The sequence below is a fragment of the Homarus americanus genome, unplaced genomic scaffold (assembly GCF_018991925.1).
Source record: "Homarus americanus isolate GMGI-L3 unplaced genomic scaffold, GMGI_Hamer_2.0 scaffold29924, whole genome shotgun sequence".
In the NCBI taxonomy this organism is placed as follows: domain Eukaryota; kingdom Metazoa; phylum Arthropoda; class Malacostraca; order Decapoda; family Nephropidae; genus Homarus; species Homarus americanus.
Genome location: NW_024734270.1, coordinates 268859 through 275000, shown reverse-complemented (window position 1 = coordinate 275000; position 6142 = coordinate 268859).

The window sequence follows — 6142 nt, the reverse complement described above, 5'->3', positions numbered from 1 at the left end:
AAAGGGGGAGGAGAGGAAAAGGGGGAGGAGAGGAAAAGGGGGAGGAGATGAGGAGGAGAGGTAAAGGGGTAGGGGAAGTGGAGGAGAAGCATAGGAGCAGGGGGAAGTGGTGAGAAAAGGAGAGGAGACGAAAAGAGAAAGAGGACTCCAAGGATAAAGGGAAAAGAAAAGGTGACGAACGAGAGAGAGAGAGAGAGAGAGAGAGAGAGAGAGAGAGAGAGAGAGACCAAACCCCCTTCCCTTCTCCCATGGCTCTAACACTGTGCACTGCGATCACAACACCCCCAGTCACTCACACGAGAACATCATACCTGGTTCAACCGGTACACTTGTCTCCGCTTACTTTTAATTATCTCAGATGTGTTACTGAGAAGGCAAGAAGACGTGAGCCTCTTATTAAGTCGATGTAATAGGGACGCCTCTCACTTCATCTCGTCAAGGCCCCCGGTAATTTGACGTGTGGTGGAACGACGACTCCCGCACCACCACATTCAGCCTCTTCTCCTTTCACAACGAATAGACTTATATCTTCTTTCAATTAATATGTCAAAAAAGTTACGGTAAATTATTTCTTACGTACATTTATTATTTCACTATCAAAGCACTAAGGAGTAGCTGGCACTTAGTTTTTTTTTAAATATAAATATTAAAAAGTTACGGTAACTATTCTATATTATGTTATTAATATATCTCCCACTGCCAAGGACTTTAGTAAACTAACTTTGTATTTACATCTTTTTGATCTTTCAGCAGCGTCATGGGCAACGATAAACTAATTACAAGTTCTTGGAAGTCGAAATTTGAAATTAATATATAGGGATCACTGGTGAAGGAATCACATTAAAACATTCGGTTCACTTGATGATTTTCCACCCAAGTTTATTACACCTCAGGATTAACCAACCTAACGCTAACCTAACCTAACCTAAATCTAGTTCCCCAAATAATATGAGGTTGTTAGTCAAGGCTCAAAACTTTCTTAAAATACTTCCAAATTAAAGCAAAAAGTGGATACTCTCTTCTGAACATGAAAAACAAAATAATAATAGTGAAAATTTTTTTCTACGTGTGTAACTCGAGGATATAAAAAAGTGTGTTATAATAATCTACTTGTTGGGTTAGTAATGTCTCCTCTTGTTTGCTGTCCTTCTCCTTGGCGTGTCACCCAGGACGGCTGTACCCCCTGACCCGCCCCGACCAGTGAGAGGAAGAAAATTAAATTAATTCTCTCAGCATGTCTTTAATTACTTGGAATTTATTATTAGTATTATTATTATCATTACTAATACAATTTAAGACGCTGGAAGTCGAAGCCAACAATGTATGGCGAGACACACACACACACACACACACACACACACACACACACACACACACACACACACACACACACACACCACCATCACAATATCAATAACTAGACAACATTCAGTAAGTAATGAAGGTCAATAACAACCCTAAAAATGCAAAATAAATGATAAACACAACGGATAATAATGTTTCTAAATCAATAAAGAAAACATTTGCTTTCACTTCAGAGGCTGACACTGGTATTAGCCGACGTAGCTTGAGAGAGACGAGATAGAGCCGACTGACCATGGAAAAACCCCACAGCTTTTGCGAGAGCTGACAGCTTGATACAGTGTGTGATATTAAGCAGCGGGAGAGAGGGACTGGGAGGAAATAACAACAACAAGGGTAATTAAAAAGTGGCCATAAAGCAAAGTCATGGCCGTCTGGTCGACACAAACCTGGCCAAAAATGCTCTTCATGAGAATCCGTCTGTCAGGATGTCAGCCAGTCAGGATGTCTATTCATAAAGTTGACTGAATCGGCAAAAATATCGAAAGATAAGAAACAGACAAAGTAATAAGAGGAGATGATGAGTCTTGTCTACAGAGAAACGGATGTGCAAGAATTATTATGACGACAATGGATGAGTACGAGTCAAGAGAGAAAGATATGTGAACGACCACACTAGAAGCACCGAGTCTCTTAGTACACACGGATTAATGCATTGGCTACAGGTAATATTATAGAAACACAGCTCCTTCCACCCTCGGTAAAGTGTACTGTAACATTGTAACTAAACTTGTAACATAACTCTCATAGATGAACCAATACGGGTAACTACAAAATGATTCTAGAGATCCGGTTTAGGTTTTTGAAGAGACAAGTGTGGAATATGATTGGGATTGGTCGAGACAGAACGACGTCAATGATTAAAGGTTAAAGGTCAATTGTCTGGCTTAAATCTGTTGCCGTCATAGTGTTATGTTATGTTATTCAGGGGAGAGCTTTAACAGAACCAGTTATTATGGTGATAATATTCGTTATTTTTTTCTAAGGTCGACGTATTAATCCATGAACACTTCTATCACTTCAATGTAAACCATTTATGGGAATTATATACAGAAGAGGGAATTGTTAATCATCAGTTTTAATTGAGTCAACACCTGTTATCGACATTACCTAATGACTTGAGGTGAGTTATGATCCCGTTAAACAATGAAGATAATCTGTATAAAGGTGGCATCACTCACTCAATATATACAACACATACCCTGTGAACCCGCTCGCTCACGTGATAACCCAATTTTCCTCTGATATTACTATGGTTCATTCACAAGATTCTGACGAAATATATTCCTTTATGACGAAGATTCCTAAAAAAAAGCCAAATTCTCAGACTTAATTTAAAATACAAAGTCTGAAAAGTTTATTAAAAATACAGATACCATATTTTAAGAAGACATTAATCTAACATCAGTACGAGAAAAACTTAGGTACAATAGCTCTTCAAATAGATCATGGAGCCTGAATTGTTTCACATCTCCCGCTTCACTCAAGAGTACGTGATTCAATTCCTCTGTGTATGTTTTTCTATTGACTGCAGAGGGTGACTGTTTTTGTCATCTCGGGTAATTATTGTGTGTCTCCCTTGGTGTACGCTTGGGGCTTCACGCTGTTTACATCCAGGTGAGAACAATGACCCTCTCCAGGTAAGTTAGGTGTTGTTCAGTAATATACCTTTCATATTTCCTTTACCTGAACGTTAATACTACTTTACTTATTACCATCATTACTATTATACCGCTGTTAATACCACTGCTATTACTTACACAACAGAAACATATTATAACAGATATATTACTATTAATTCTACCACTATTTTATGGTAATGTTATCACCACTTAACTATCACTACCATTACTACCGCCTTCACTACTACTCTCAGTGAATCATAGGGACTTCACTCCTAAGGGGTTTAAAATCACAATTTACCTCACGAGACTCGGTAGGTAATCTTAATCTCTCTCTGACTCAGATGCTGTTAAACGCAGCATTACGTGACTTAAATTACAGACGTAAATTCAACTCAAATGTTTTAGTGATATAAGGGATGGCGGTGGATGGAGACCACAAGAACAGCCATAAAGAGAGAGAGAGAGAGAGAGAGAGAGAGAGAGAGAGTCTGTCTGTCTTATACTGAATATGCATGACGGTTACAGTACGTTACATATTACATGAAGTGACAACAGTATTTAAGGGAGGAGTAACAGCTTGTGATACAGCAGGAGGAACAACTAGAATATGGAATGGAGTGAAGAGGAGTGGAGTGGAGTGGCTTGGTAATGACGTCTTGCCTCCTGTCGACCGTAGCGGCACAAGAAAGGACATCACAGAAAAGTACGTTGGCATAATATTTCACGTGGGTAGACAACCGCACACCGACCATTGTGTTAGGAGTGTATTATGTTGTAAATTCAAGAGGAGGAAGATGATACGAGAACGACGAAAAGAGTGTGAGAGAATATCATTATTATTTTATACGGTTTAGCTATTGTTTACGATGTTATAATGAGGGACTTTACAAATTACAAACACCAAGGGACTCTACTAGCACAAACACCAAGGGCCTCTACTAGCACAAACACCAAGGGCCTCTACTAGCACAAACACAAAGAGACTCTATCAACACAAACACCAAGGGCCTCTACTAGCACAAACACCATGGGCCTCTACTAGCACAAACACCATGGGCCTCTATCAACACAAACACCATGGGCCTCTATCAACACAAACACCATGGGCCTCTATCAACACAAACACATCAAGGAACTTTATAAACACAAACACATCAAGGAACTTTATAAACACCCTGTAGTTTGTAAAATGTTCACCATGATGGGTCCAGTAAGGTTCCACACTACCGTTACATTATACCGTACAGCTAGGTCACGTCCAACACAGTATTGGGTTCGGGATTCAGTTTCATACAGCGGGTTCAATATTTCTTCATATTTAATCACATTGAAACATTTTTGTCCTCTGCATTAAGGTTTGGGGAGGGTGGGGGGTGTGGGGAGGTGGGGGTGTGGGAGGGGGGAGGGGTGGCAGTGGGGAGGGTGGGTGTGGGGGGTTGGTGTTGGGGAGGGAGGGGAGGGTGTGTGGGAGGGGGGGGGGGAGGGTGGGGGGTGGGAGGGAGGGGTGGGGAGGGTGGGGGTGGGAGGTGGGGGGGTGGGGAGGGTGGGGGTGTGGGGAGGGTGGGGTGTGGGGAGGGTGGGTGTGGGGAGGGGAGGGTGTGGGAAAGGACAACAATAAGGGCCAACCCTCTAAAATTCCCTTTACGAGACACTTCTGGGTTGCATGCGGCTTTCCATCCCAATTTTCAGTTCTCTATCTTCAAAACTCTTGTCAGAGAAATCAAACACACACAAACAAACAAACAAACAAACAAACACACACACAAAAAACAAACAAACACACAAACAAACAAACAAACAAACACACAAACAAACAAACAAAGACACGGACACCCATTTTCCCTTATATTTAAAGAGAAACTGTTAGCTATACGAAAATACTAAATACAATTACATCCTATGACTCCTGAAACAAATAAGTTACCAACAAATATTTATAAAGTCACTTGAAAACCGATCCCATAAATAGAAATGTATTTACCACCTGTAACACGTTAGTTGCGATTTTGCAGTTATATGAAAATTAACCCAGGTAATCCAGGTATAAACTCAGATCAGGTGTATCAATAAATTTTGTGGACGACTCAAATGAATGTCAGGTAGATTGTCACCTGCAGCTTGAAACACCTACACATACCGCCCACGTTAGCAGACAACGACGCCCACGTACAGAAAACGACTTCCACGTACACAGACAAGGACCCCCACGTACACAGACAAAGCCATAGTACGCACGGACACATACTGTACACTGGGCGAGGCGGTGCTACATATAACACAACACGGGTAACTTCCTCCTCCTCCCCACTACTCCAATAAATATATTTTCCTATCAAGAACCGTTCTCAGGTTTGGTCAGTATTGATTAAAGTCATTCACCCGAGTCCTCAAAAGAGCATAACGTCACCAGTAACAAGGCTTAACCACCACTAGGGAGCATTCAAAGTCATTCCTATGTTCAAACGACGTGAAAATAAAGATTCAAAACCATATTCACGTTGATTAAAACGATGTCGAGTGACGGCTGCACTACACGGCCCACCTCACCCACATCTTGCCGGGGTGAAAGAGGATCAAATCCACCAATTAATGGATTTAAACCTGGGCGCTGCTCGAGCACATCAACTACCAATATTTAATGAGAATCACTTAACTGTCTTCTGGTAATTGAAGGATGAGTTAAACTGCACCAAAGGAAACAAACTGTCACGCAATATACATCCATCAGTCAAACCAGTGCAACTTCGATTCATTAAAGCAGCCAATAACGTCTTCATCTGCCAGAGGTAGACGCGGACGGCCACTTTGGAACTCTTGAGCTGATAACTACGGCCCAGACAGTGATTGTTATTGTGATGATCAGGTCATGAGTGGTCCTGGGAGAGCCACGAGCCAGTGAGGGGAATGAGATCACACACACACACGCACGGACACACACACACACGCACGCACGCACGCACGCACGCACACACGCACGCACACACCGTAAGCAATGTAGTGAAACATTACACAAGAAGCACTCCTGGGTGTGGCTAACACTGAGTACGACAACAGCAGACGTCAAGCGAGAAAAATTTACCTCTGGCTCATACTGAACAAGATATCCACCCTAAAAATAATATAACATTATAAAAAACGTCGTATAGCAGGTAAAG